Below are 15,064 nucleotides of genomic sequence, written 5' to 3'. Positions count from 1 at the left end.
CACTCTCCTCTCTCACCAGGGCCACTCCAACATCCACTACCCTACCTCGTACCTCATAAGATACTTTGTTTAAACACATCATCTACATACATTGTCACTTATGTATGTTTTATAAATAAAATTTGTTCACATCATAAAACACTTTGATTAAACACATCATTTACATACATTGGCATTTATATATGTTTTATAAATAAAATTTTTCAATACGTCTTAACGTACTGTACATTCACAAACAAGAGGGATCGTTCTGTGAATGCAACATCTGCACCCTACATTGGCTGAGAGAACAAACTAAAGTTAAGGACATTGTTGAAGTAACAAAAGAACAGAAATGAAGGTGGGCAGGCCATGTAGGAATAAGAAGGGATAATAGATGGAGCAAGAGGCTGACTGACTGGACGCCAGGACAATATAAGCGTAGCAGAAAAAAGTCAGACAAGAGGTGGAGCGATGAACAGAAATTTGCGGTGAAAACACATGGCAGAGATAGGCTCAGTCAAGGAATTCGTGGAGAAGGTTGAGGTAAGTCTGCGTTCAGCATCGGACTTGTGTGTGTGTGTGTGTGTGTGTGTATATATATATATATATATATATATATATATATATATATATATATATATATATATATATATATATATATATATATATATATATTGCCAGACGCCTCAATCCCGTTTCGGGTGGCCACAAACAAATCGCCTCCAAGTCGCCCTGTCCCCCGCCATTTCACTGTCCTGCTCCCAACTCACACACCCCTCTCTCATATACCTCTCCACCCCATCCCTCTATCTCATCCTCGGCCTCCCCCTCCCTCTTCCCCCCTTCACCTCACTCACATACACTCTCTTCGTCAGTCTTTCACCCTCCATCCTCTCCACATGGCCATATACTGTATATATATATATATATATATATATATATATAAATATATATATATATATATATATATATACATCTATATATATATTGTTACATAGCCTATGATTTCATCATCCTTTGTATAATTCTAACGTACAGTATGGTGCATGTTTGATCACGATTCGCCTCGTGGCTTCCATAGTGCGTGTTCTACCTCACTCCCCCCCTCCTCCCTTATAGTAGAGTAAGTCGTTCTTTCTGTTGTTCAGAGCAGGAGTGTCAACTCTTTGTCCCCTATGGCTTCATTTGCGCGTCCTTCTTACAAGTTATATCAAGCTCTGCCAGCCCCTATATAATGAGCTCAGTCTCTGTATTAATTGCCACTTAGATCTACTCCTCATTTTCTTCACATCTCTGTCCTCCCCTGTACAGTTGTTATTTTTGTGAGTGCTCAGGAAGTTTCCAACCATCTACCTGCAGTGTAATTTGAGAATAAGTGTTATAAAAATTTTTGTACTGTATAGCATAAGGCGTTACTTCGTAGGCCTGGTAAGGTTTTTGTGATTAATGTAAAGTTTTACTGTCATCCAGTAGTAATATTATTTTGTATCTGTAATAATATATATTGCATTAACTGAGCATTATCCGGTTTTCTCATTTTATCAGGGCTGACTTAGATAAATTTACTCTTGCTAATTTCGTGTTAATAGAGGCTATTGCAGTTAACCATATATTTAACCTGTTTTTGCCATTACATTATCCTTATGACTCCTGAGTATTTTGTTGTTAGTTTGAGCATTAAACTTTAACTTGTAATTTTACCTAACTCTTTTGTTTTCAACGTGGAACATTGCGGGACAGTAGTGATTTTTAGTACTCTCACTTGAAGTGTTCATTATCTTTCTCTGTTCCGTAACATAAATTTGGCGACCTCTTATCAGGATATTCAGGATATTATCATAAGGATATTGCTTGATATTTTGTGACTGTGATTTATTCATCATGTCTACTATTACTAAGCTTGATGAAGCCAAAGATTTTTTGTCAAATGTGCAAACAGTGTGTGATATAGAAAACAGAACAAAAAATGAACTTAAGCTTGTTGCTCAACAATTGGGAATTGCTGTTCGCTCTCATCAGTCTAAAGATCAAATTGTTGACATAATTAATAAAAGCTTGTTTAATCTAACTCCTCCAGATGAGCAAACGCAGATTGAATTAGCTAAGTTACAGCTAGCCCTGCAGGAGGCTCGTGCTAAGGAGGCTGAGTTTCACGCACAAGTTGAACTTGCTAGGATTCAGGCAGACCATGAGTATCGCATGAAACAATGTGGAACTGGATCATCTAGCTCTGATGATTTTGATGTGGTTAAAAATGTTAAATTTGTTCCTCCTTTTAATAAATCTGATTTAACAAAGTATTTTCAGTTGTTTGAGAGGGTAGCTACAGGTTTTAATTGACCCAAAAAGTATTCTCCAGTACTCCTTCAAATTGTTCTCACCGGTAAAGCTCAAGTAACTTATGCATCTTTGCCTCAGGATCAATCTGATAATTATGATGTACTTAAGAGCTTGATTCTTAAGGCCTATGAGCTTGTTCCTGAAGCCTATAGAGTAAAATTTAGGACAACTTATAAGCAAGAGAAGCAATCCCATGTTGAGTATGCAAAAATCAAAGAAGATCTGTTAGACCAGTGGTTAAATTCTAAGAATGTAAATTCTGATTTTGGTAAATTTAAGCAGATGATTTTGCTGGAAGACTTCAAAAGGTGTATTAATAAAGATGTAAGCCTATATCTTGATGAGAAAAAAATAGATAATTTGTCTGATGCTGCAGTTTTAGCTCATGAATATGTTCTCACTCACAAGAGATATTCTAAAGAAAAAATGAAGGCTGAGAGTAAGTACGTTGCCTCTACTCAGAGTACAGGTAACAGGAAAGAGAATAAAGATGATGTTTCTCAGGAAGTAAATACCAGCTTCACCTCTAGATTTCAGAAAAGTAAATGTACTTATTGTAGTAAGCTTGGTCATACTACGGAGAAATGTTTCAGGAGACAGTGTGATGTGAACAAAAAGGAGTCTTTAAATATTCAGTCAATTGGTCTAGTGTCCACCCTTGAGAGTTCCTAGAATTCTTTAACTGAGTTAACTGAACCTGCTTTGAAGGGTAAATTAAATTCTCATGATGAAGCTCCTCTTTTGAGCAGTAACGTGGGTGACACTCTCAAGAGTTCATGTGCTAATTTCCTGTCTGATGGTTTTGTTAGTCCTCTGGACAGTAATAACAGGAAATCAGTTAAAATATATCGTGATACAGGTGCTTGCCAATCCCTTATGCTGACCAGTGTTCTAGGCTCTAATGTTAATTCCTCTGATGAAACTGTAATCTTACAAGGTGTAGGGAATAATTACTTCTCTGTCCCTCTGCACAGAGTGAATTTAGAGTCTGGTTTTTTAATGGTTCCGTTATGGTTGGGTTGGTTGAGACACTCCCAATGTCAGGTGTAACTTTCTTACTTGGAAATGATATTGGTGGAAGTCAAGTGTGTCCAGCTCCTCAGTTGCCTAGTGAGCCAGTGGCTGCGACCCAGGATTGTGATGTCCCTGATGTGTTCTCTGCATGTGCTGTCACTAAGGCTAAGTCTAAAGTTACTGGTGACTTAGAGGATAATGATGATGATGATGTTATCCTAGCTGACACTTTTCTTGCTAATTTGGACCACTCACCAGATGAGGCAGTACCCCGTAGTGTTGATAATTTTTCTCGTCAAGAGTTGGTTGAGTTGCAGGTTGCTGACCCTGAGTTGAAAGGTCTAGCTAACTCTGCTTGCAGTGAGGGAGTCAGCTGGTGCTTCTACTTGTTATTATATAAAGTCAGGAGTACTTATGAGGAAGTGGAAACCCCCAACAGCATCAGCCGACTGTGAATGGGAGGTTGTACATCAAGTTGTCATCCCTCGTGTTTGTAGGCAGGATATCATTAGAGTGGCTCATGATTCCAGTTTGGCAGGACACCTTGGAGTGAGGAAGACTGTGGCACGCATTTTGAAACACTTCTACTGGCCAGATATCTTCAGAGATGTTTCCTGGTATTGTAAGTCTTGTTACACCTGTCAAGTTGTGGGGAAGTGTAATCAGACCGAAAAGGTTGCATCTCTAGTTCCCATTCCTCCTTTTGAGGCGCCATTCACCCGTGTGTTGGTGGATATTGTGGGCCCTCTTCCTAAGAATTCTTCAGGATTTTCTTATGTGTTGACCCTGATTGATATGGCTACTCGTTATCCTGAAGCCATTCCACTTAGAAATATCTCAGCAAAGAACGTGGTTAAGGAAATGCTAGGGTTCTTCACAAAGTTTGGTCTGCCCAAGGAGGTACAGTCAGACCGGGGAAGTAATTTCATGTCAAATGTTTTCAAGCAGTCCCTGAAAGAGTTGGGCATCACCCAGATCACGTCTTCAGCTTACCATCCCCAGACCCAAGGAGCGTTGGAGAGATATCATCAAACACTCAAATCGATGCTCAAGAAATACTGTTTGGAACATCAGAAAGACTGGGATAAAGGTCTTCCATTCGTTGTATTTGCCACAAGAGACTCTCCAAATGAATCACTGGGCTTTTCACCCTTTGAACTACTGTTTGGCCATGAAGTAAGAGGACCCCTTAAAGCTACTCAAGGAATGCTGGCTGTCGGAGGAAGATGACGTCAACCTGCTGGAGTATGTGATGAAGTTCAAAGAACGGCTGTCCACTGCTTTACAGCTGGCGAGAGAGAATTTATGAGCTGCTCAGAAGATGAAGACTTGGTATGATAAGAAGTCCAGGTTACGCCACTTTCAGCCAGGAGATCAGGTTTTGATTCTGCTACCGGTGCATGGGCAACCTCTTCAAGCCAAGTTTAGTGGTCCTTATTTCGTGGAGAAGAAACTCAGTGATGTCAACTATGTCATCGCCACACCAGATCGTACTAAGAACAAGCAACTTTGTCACATCAACATGCTAAAGTTATATCACAGGCGGGACGAAAATAACCCAGTCTGCACTGTAGCTGTTCCACCCGAGTCTGCAAGTGAAGTTCTCCCATGCAGTATGAGCCTGAGTGATAGTCTGGGGAAGAATCCTGATATCATGAATGATCTCCAGACTAAGCTTTCTCATCTAGCTCCCAAGGGAAGGCAGGAGTTTTTGGCATTACCGCAGGAGTACCCGCAAGTGTTCCGTGCCACTCCAGGAAGAACCACTGTTTTGATGCATGATGTCGATGTTGGAGACGCAAAGCCTGTGAAAAATGATGAATAGTTCTGGTAAACAATCGGGGCCCTCTTTCTGGACACCACAATGTGAAAATAGTTTAATGTATACAAGTCGGTATCCCTGCCGGAGCACCGCTATGTAAGAAATTTCTGGTATTTACTAATAACAACTCGTTGGTCGTTACTCGTTTATAAAGTTGTTCTTAAGTAAATCAAACAAGTCTCATAGAGTTAGGTGAAACGTAACTTAACCTTAACTCACCTACAATAACTATTTCTCTTCTACCTCATAGCTAATCCCCCCTTGAATTGGCCAATTCGTAAAGGATACTTAGCTAGTGAAGAGGGAGTGATCGATAACCGATGACGATGAGGCTGCTTAGTGTAATTGCTTGAGCAAGCAAGCGTCCTTATGGTGCGTATTTACAACCTAGCTTGAGAGTGACTAGGAACAGAGTGAGTGAATGCGGCAAGCCCCAACACTTTCATCGCATTGTGGGTTATCAACTCTTATTTAATTACAGTACTAAATACAGTTAAATTACATCATGATATGTACTGGGTAAATCTAACAAATTAATCTTAGTTCCACTTAAATTAAAGATAGACCAATTATTCCCTTTAACTATGTAAATATCTTAATTCCACATCTGCCTTAACAGGGGAATCTTTCCCTGCTTGCCACGTCACCTATCGCGCAGACGCAGCTTAGGTGAGTGGAAAATACCACATAATTACATGTATTTACAATGCATAGTTGTCCACGGGGGTTAAATGCAGTAGCATTTAATTTATCAATAACAAGAATTATTAAAGAGAACGTCGTTTCTGGGTTATTAAAACCGCTTGAATAATTAACAACAGTCTCTACGTCCTCTGCCTTTAACCAGGGATAAACTATGATAAATTTAGAGAGCGCAACTGCTCTGGGAGAAAATATTTCCCACAAAGCCAATTAAACTGCCTCCTTACCGTGTGAACCCAGTGAAAGTTCCTCTCATCCAGAAGGAGCTTGGCTACCTGTTGGACCACAAGATGATTGAGCCCTGTCAGAGCGAGTGGAGTTCTCCTGTCACTCTAGTCCCTAAGCGGCTTTGCATCGACTACAGACGTGTTAATCAGATAACCAAAACAGACACTTACCCTCTCCCTCGCGTGGAAGATTGCATAGACAAGATCGGAAAGGCTAGGTACATAAGTAAGTTTGATTTGTTAAAGGGATACTGGCAAGTACCTATGACTGAACGTGCTAGGGAGATCTCATGTTTTGTAACACTAGGAAAGACTGTTGCATGTTCTGTAATGCCATATGGTATGAAGAATGCACCAGCCACATTTCAGAAGCTCATGAATGTTGTAACAGAGGGTTTGGCAGGGTGTGTTGTTTATATTGATGATGTAGTAATCTTCAGTGACAACTGGAAAGATCACCTATGCCATGTCAGTAAATTTCTTGAGCGTTTAGTTCAGGCTAATCTTGTAGCTAATTTATCAAAGTGTGAGTTTGGTCAAGCTAAAGTTCAGTACCTTGGGTACGTAATTGGTGATGGACATGTTGCACCACCAGGAGCTAAGATTCAGGTTATAAGTAATCTTCCCAGACCTAAAAGTAGGAAAGAGCTACAAAGATTTTTGGGAATGGTAGGTTATTACAGGAGATTTGTTCTTAACTTTTCAATTCTTGTATCACCACTTACAGACCTACTGAAAAAGGGAGTTAAATTTGTCTGGACCGATAACTGTGAATCATCTTTCAGCAAACTTAAAGCTATCCTATTAAGTCAGCCAGTGCTCGCTACTCCAAATTTTGCTAAGCCTTTTAAGATGGCTGTTGACGCAAGTGATATAGGAGCTAGGGCTGTTTTGCTGCAAGAGGATGATCAGGGTATTGAACACCCTGTATCTTATTACAGTAAGAAGTTCACTCCACCTCAAAAGAACTACTCATCTATTGAGAAAGAGCTTTTGGCCTTGATTTTGGGTTTACAGCATTTTTCATTTTATTTTTGTTCTGGTTTTGACCCCATAGTCATTTAAACCGATCATAACCCACTGAAATTCCTTAGTAACTTTAAAGATAAAAATCAGAGATTGACAAGATGGAGTCTACTTCTTCAGGAGTATTCATTAGACATACAACATATCAAGGGGAAAGAAAATGTTATTGCAGATTGCTTATCTGGACTTTAGACAGATTGTTTTAGAGTAATAAGAAATTTCCTTTGTAAATTTCTTTTTCTTTGTGGAGAGGTGTTACATAGCCTATGATTTCATCATCCTTTGTATAATCCTAATGTACAGTATGCTGCATGTTTGATCACGAATCGCCTCGTGGCTTCCATAGTGCGTGTTCTACCTCACTCCCCCCCTCCTCCCTTATAGTAGAGTAAGTCGTTCTTTCTGTTGTTCAGAGCAGGAGTGTCAACTCTTTGTCCCTATGGCTTCATTTGCGCGTCCTTCTTACAAGTTGTATCAAGCTCTGCCGGCCCCTATATAATGAGCTCAGTCTCTGCATTAATTGCCACTTAGATCTACTCCTCATTTTGTTCACATCTCTGTCCTCCCCTGTACAGTTGTTATTATTTTTGTGAGTGCTCAGAAAGTCTCCAACCATCTAGCTGCTGTGTAATTTGAGTATAAGTGTCATTACATTTTTTGTACTGTATAGCATAAGGTTCAAAACAAAGAGTTAGGTAAAATTACAAGTTAAAGTTTAATGCTCAAACTAACAACAAAACATTCAGGACTCATAAGGATAATGTAATGGCAAAAAACAGGTTAAATATATGGTTAACTGCAATAGCCTCTATTTACACGAAATTAGCAAGATTAAATTTATCTAAGTCAGCCCTGATAAAATGACAATACACTGGATAATGCTCACTTAATGCAAGATAAATTATTACAGATACAAACTATTATTAACAATTGGCTGACATAAAACCTAACATTAATCACAAAAACCTCACTAGGCCTAAGAATTAACACCTTATGCTACACAGTACAAGAAAAAATGCAATATCACTTATACTCAAATTACACAGCAGCTAGATGGTTGGAGACTTCCTGAGCACTCACAATAATAACAACTGTACAGGGGAGGACAGAGATGTGAACAAAATGAGGAGTAGATCTAAGTGGCAATTAATGTAGAGACTGAGCTCATTATATAGGGGCCGGCAGAGCTTGATACAACTTGTAAGAAGGACGCGCAAATGAAGCCAGAGGGGACAAAGAGTTGACAATCCTGCTCTGAACAATAGAAAGAACGCCTTACTCTACTATAACGGTAAAAGGGGGGAGTGAGGTAGAACACGCTCGTGATCAAACATGCAGCATACTGTACGTTAGAATTACACAAAGGATGATGAAATCATAGGGTATGTAACACCTCCCCACAAAAGAAAAAGAAATTTACAAAGGAAATTTCTTATTACTCTAAAACAATCTGTCTAAAGTGTAGATAAGCAATCTGCAATAACATTTTCTTTCCCCTTGACATGTTGTATGTCTAATGAATACTCCTGAAGAAGTAGACTCCATCTTCTCAATCTCTGATTTTTATCTTTAAACTTACTAAGGAATTTCAGTGGGTTATGATCGGTATAAATGACTATGGGGTCAAAACCAGAACACAAATAAAATGAAAAATGCTGTAAACCCAAAATCAAGGCCAAAAGCTCTTTCTCAATAGATGAGTAGTTCTTTTGAGGTGGAGTGAACTTCTTACTGCAATAAGATACAGGGTGTTCAATACCCTGATCATCCTCTTGCAGCAAAACAGCCCCAGCTCCTGTATCACTTGCATCAACAGCCATCTTAAAAGACTTAGCAAAATTTGGAGTAGCGAGCACTGGCTGACTTAATAGGATAGCTTTAAGCTTGTTGAAAGAGGATTCACAGTTATCGGTCCAGACAAATTTAACTCCCTTTTTCAGTAGGTCTGTAAGTGGTGATACAAGAATTGAAAAGTTAAGAACAAATCTCCTGTAATAACCTACCATTCCCAAAAATCTTTGTAGCTCTTTCCTACTTTTAGGTCTGGGAAGATCACTTATAACCTGAACCTTAGCTCCAGGTGGTGCAACATGTCCATCACCAATTACGTACCCAAGGTACTGAACTTTAGCTTGACCAAACTCACACTTTGATAAATTAGCTACAAGATTAGCCTGAACCAAACGCTCAAGAAATTTACTGACATGGCATAGGTGATCTTTCCAGTTGTCACTGAAGATTACTACATCATCAATATAAACAACACACCCTGCCAAACCCTCTGTTACAACATTCATGAGCTTCTGAAATGTGGCTGGTGCATTCTTCATACCATATGGCATTACAGAACATGCAAAAGTCTTTCCTTGTGTTACAAAACATGAGATCTCCCTAGCACGTTCAGTCATAGGTACTTGCCAGTACCCCTTTAACAAATCAAACTTACTTATGTACCTAACCTTTCCGATCTTGTCTATGCAATCCTCCACGCGAGGGAGAAGGTAAGTGTCTGTTTTGGTTATCTGATTAACACGTCTGTAGTCGATGCAAAGCCGCTGTGACTCACCTGGCTTAAGGACTAGAGTGACAGAACTCCACTCGCTCTGACAGGGCTCAATCATCTTGTGGTCCAACAGGTAGCCAAGCTCCTTCTGGATGAGAGGAACTTTCACTGGGTTCACACGGTAAGGAGGCAGTTTAATTGGCTTTATGTCTCCAACATCGACATCATGCATCAACACAGTGGTTCTTCCTGGAGTGGCACGGAACACTTGCGGGTACTCCTGCAGTAATGCCGAAAACTCCTGCCTTTCCTCGGGAGCTAGATGAGAAAGCTTAGTCTGGAGATCATTCATGATATCAGGATTCTTCCCCAAACTATCACTCAGGCTCATACTGCATGGGAGAGCTTCACTTGCAGACTCGGGTGGAACAGCTACAGTGCAGACTGGGTTATTTTCATCCCGCCTGTGGTATAACTTTAGCATGTTGATGTGTCAAAGTTGCTTGTTCTTTCTACAATCTGGTGTGGCGATGACATAGTTGACATCACTGAATTTCTTCTCCACGAAATAAGGACCACTAAACTTGGCTTGAAGAGGTTGCCCATGAACCGGTAGCAGAATCAAAACCTGATCTCCTGGCTGAAAGTGGCGTAACCTGGACTTCTTATCATACCAAGTCTTCATCTTCTCCTGAGCAGCTCCTAAATTCTCTCTCGCCAGCTGTAAAGCAGTGGACAGCCGTTCTTTGAACTTCATCACATACTCCAGCAGGTTGACGTCATCTTCCTCCGACAGCCAGCATTCCTTGAGTAGCTTAAGGGGTCCTCTTACTTCATGGCCAAACAGTAGTTCAAAGGGTGAGAAGCCCAGTGATTCATTTGGAGAGTCTCTTGCGGCAAATACAACGAATGGAAGACCTTTATCCCAGTCTTTCTGATGTTCCAAACAGTATTTCTTGAGCATCGATTTGAGTGTTTGATGATATAATCTCCAACGCTCCTTGGGTCTGGGGATGGTAAGCTGAAGACGTGATCTGGGTGATGCCCAACTCTTTCAGAGACTGCTTGAAAACGTTTGACATGAAATTACTTCCCCGGTCTGACTGTACCTCCTTGGGCAGACCAAACTTGGTGAAGAACCCTAGCATTTCCTTAACCACGTTCTTTGCTGAGATATTTCTAAGTGGAATGGCTTCAGGATAACGAGTAGCCATATCAATCAGGGTCAACACATAAGAAAATCCTGAAGAAGTCTTAGGAAGAGGGCCCACAATATCCACCAACACACGGGTGAATGGCGCCTCAAAAAAAAGGAATGGAAACTAGAGATGCAACCTTTTCGGTCTGATTACACTTCCTCACAACTTGACAGGTGTGACAAGACTTACAATACCAGGAAACATCTCTGAAGATACCTGGCCAGTAGAAGTGTTTCGAAATGCGTGCCACAGTCTTCCTCACTCCAAGTTGTCCTGCCAAACTGGAATCATGAGCCACTCTAATGATATCCTGCCTACAAACACGAGGGATGACAACTTGATGTACAACCTCCCATTCACAGTCGGCTGATGCTGTTGGGGGTCTCCACTTCCTCATAAGTACTCCTGACTTTATATAATAACAAGTAGAAGCACCAGCTGACTCTTCCTCACTGCAAGCAGAGTTAGCTAGACCTTTCAACTCAGGGTCAGCAACCTGCAACTCAACCAACTCTTGACGAGACAAATTATCAACACTACGGGGTACTGCCTCATCTGGTGAGTGGTCCAAATTAGCAAGAAAAGTGTCAGCTAGGATAACATCATCATCATCATTATCCTCTAAGTCACCAGTAACTTTAGACTTAGCCCTAGTGACAGCACATGCAGAGAACACATCAGGGACATCACAATCCTGGGCCGCAGCCACTGGCTCACTAGACAACTGAAGAGCTGGCCACACTTGACTTCCACCAGTATCATTTCCAAGTAAGAAAGTTACACCTGACATTGGGAGTGCCTCAACCAACCCAACCATAACGGAACCATTAACAAAACCAGACTCTAAATTCACTCTGCACAGAGGGACAGAGCAGTAATTATTCCCTACACCTTGTAAGATTACAGTTTCACCAGAGGAATTAACATTAGAGCCTAGAACACTGGTCAGCATAAGGGATTGGCAAGCACCTGTATCACGATATATTTTAACTGATTTGCTGTCATTACTGTCCAGAGGACTGACAAAACCATCAGACAGGAAATTAGTACATGAACTCTTGAGAGTGTCACCCACGTTACTGCTCCAAAGAGGAGCTCCATCATGAGAATTTAATTTACCCCTCAAAGCAGGTTCAGTTAACTCAGTTAAAGAATTCTGGGAACTCTCAAGGGTGGACACTAGACCAATTGACTGAATATTTAAAGACTCCTTTTTGTTCACATCACGCTGTCTCCTGAAACATTTCTCCGTAGTATGACCAAGCTTACTACAATAAGTACATTTACTTTTCTGAAATCTAGAGGTGGAGCTGGTATTTACTTCCTGAGAAACATCATCTTTATTCTCTTTCCTGTTACCTGTACTCTGAGTAGAGGCAACGTACTTACTCTCAGCTTTCCTTTTTTCTTTAGAATATCTCTTGTGAGTGAGAACATATTCATCAGCTAAAACTGCAGCATCAGACAAATTATCTATTCTTTTCTCATCAAGATATAGGCTTACATCTTTATTAATACACCTTTTGAAGTCCTCCAGCAAAATCATCTGCTTAAATTTGTCAAAATCAGAATCCACATTCTTAGAATTTAACCACTGTTGTAACAGATCTTCTTTGATTTTTGCATACTCAACATGGGATTGCTTATCTTGTTTATAAGATGTCCTAAATTTTACTTTATAGGCTTCAGGAACAAGCTCATAGACCTTAAGAATCAAGCTCTTAACTACATCATAATTATCAGATTGATCCTGAGGCAAAGATGCATAAGTTACTTGAGCTTTACCGGTGAGAACAGTTTGAAGGAGTACTGGCCAATACTTTTTGGGCCAATTAAAACCTGTAGCTACCCTCTCAAACAACTGAAAATACCTTGTTAAATCAGATTCTTTAAAAGGAGGGACAAGTTTAACATTTTTAGCCACATCAAAATCATCAGAGCTAGATGATCCAGTTCCACCTTGTTTCATGCGATACTCATGGTCTGCCTGAATCCTAGCAATTTCAATTTGTGCCTCCTGAATACGAGCCTGAGACTCAGCCTCCTTAGCACGTGCCTGAAACTCAGCCTCCTTAGCATTTGCCTGAAATTCAGCCTCCTTAACACGAGCCTCCTGCAGGGCTAGCTGTAACTTAGCTAATTCAATCTGCGTTTGCGCATTTCGAGGAGTTACACTAAACAAGCTTTCATTAATCATGTCAACAATTTGATCTTCAGAATGATGAGAGCGAACAGCAATTCCCAATTGTTGAGCAACAAGCTTAAGTTCATTCTTTGTTCTGTTTTCTACATCACACACTGTTTGCACATTTGACAAAAAATCTTTGGCTTCATCAAGCGTAGTAATGGTAGACATCATGAATAAATCACAGTCACAAAATATTAAGCAATATCCTTATGATAATATCCTGAATATCCTGATAAGAGGTCGCCAAATTTATGTTACGGAACAGAGAAAGATAATGTACACTTTAAGCGAGAATACTAAAAATCACTACTGTCCCGTAAAGTTCCAGGTTCAAAACAAAGAGTTAGGTCAAATTACAAGTTAAAGTTTAATGCTCAAACTAACAACAAAACATTCAGGACTCATAAGGATAATGTAATGGCAAAAAACAGGTTAAATATATGGTTAACTGCAATAGCCTCTATTTACACGAAATTAGCAAGAGTAAATTTATCTGTCAGCCCTGATAAAATGACAATACACTGGATAATGCTCAGTTAATGCAAGATAAATTATTACAGATACAAACTATTATTAACAATTGGCTGACATAAAACCTTACATTAATCACAGAAACCTCACTAGGCCTAAGAATTAACACCTTATGCTACACAGTACAAGAAAAAATGCAATATCACTTATACTCAAATTACACAGCTGCTTGATGCTTGGAGACTTCCTGATCACTCACAATAATAACAACTGTACAGGGGAGGACAGAGATGTGAACAAAATGAGGAGTAGATCTAAGTGGCAATTAATGTAGAGACTGAGCTCATTATATAGGGGCCGGCAGAGCTTGATACAACTTGTAAGAAGGACGCGCAAATGAAGCCAGAGGGGACAAAGAGTTGACAATCCTGCTCTGAACAATAGAAAGAACGCCTTACTCTACTATAACGGTAAAAGGGGGGAGTGAGGTAGAACACGCTCGTGATCAAACATGCAGCATACTGTACGTTAGAATTACACAAAGGATGATGAAATCATAGGGTATGTAACACCTCCCCACAAAAGAAAAAGAAATTTACAAAGGAAATTTCTTATTACTCTAAAACAATCTGTCTAAAGTGTAGATAAGCAATCTGCAATAACATTTTCTTTCCCCTTGACATGTTGTATGTCTAATGAATACTCCTGAAGAAGTAGACTCCATCTTGTCAATCTCTGATTTTTATCTTTAAACTTACTAAGGAATTTCAATGGGTTATGATCGGTATAAATGACTATGGGGTCAAAACCAGAACACAAATAAAATGAAAAATGCTGTAAACCCAAAATCAAGGCCAAAAGCTCTTTCTCAATAGTTGAGTAGTTCTTTTGAGGTGGAGTGAACTTCTTACTGTAATAAGATACAGGGTGTTCAATACCCTGATCATCCTCTTGCAGCAAAACAGCCCCAGCTCCTGTATCACTTGCATCAACAGCCATCTTAAAAGACTTAGCAAAATTTGGAGTAGCGAGCACTGGCTGAGTTAATAGGATAGCTTTAAGCTTGTTGAAAGAGGATTCACAGTTATCGGTCCAGACAAATTTAACTCCCTTTTTCAGTAGGTCTGTAAGTGGTGATACAAGAATTGAAAAGTTAAGAACAAATCTCCTGTAATAACCTACCATTCCCAAAAATCTTTGTAGCTCTTTCCTACTTTTAGGTCTGGGAAGATCACTTATAACCTGAACCTTAGCTCCTGGTGGTGCAACATGTCCATCACCAATTACGTACCCAAGGTACTGAACTTTAGCTTGACCAAACTCACACTTTGATAAATTAGCTACAAGATTAGCCTGAACCAAACGCTCAAGAAATTTACTGACATGGCATAGGTGATCTTTCCAGTTGTCACTGAAGATTACTACATCATCAATATAAACAACACACCCTGCCAAATCCTCTGTTACAACATTCATGAGCTTCTGAAATGTGGCTGGTGCATTCTTCATACCATATGGCATTACAGAACATGCAAAAGTCTTTCCTAGTGTTACAAAACATGAGATCTCCCTAGCACGTTCAGTCATAGG

General features: G+C 39.9%; 1 protein-coding gene across 1 annotated transcript in view; it reads right to left on the bottom strand.

Moving 5' to 3' along the window:
• The window catches only part of LOC145415429 (ionotropic receptor 21a-like), a 331,047-nt gene that overhangs the window by 172,825 nt on the left and 143,158 nt on the right, over positions 1–15,064 (bottom strand). The gene's annotated exons all lie outside the window — the stretch shown is intronic.

Source organism: Coenobita brevimanus, chromosome 102 (assembly GCF_032717465.1).
Source record: "Coenobita brevimanus isolate Jiangsu-jjx chromosome 102, ASM3271746v2, whole genome shotgun sequence".
Classification (NCBI taxonomy): domain Eukaryota; kingdom Metazoa; phylum Arthropoda; class Malacostraca; order Decapoda; family Coenobitidae; genus Coenobita; species Coenobita brevimanus.
This window is presented reverse-complemented; position numbering and strand designations above follow the sequence as displayed.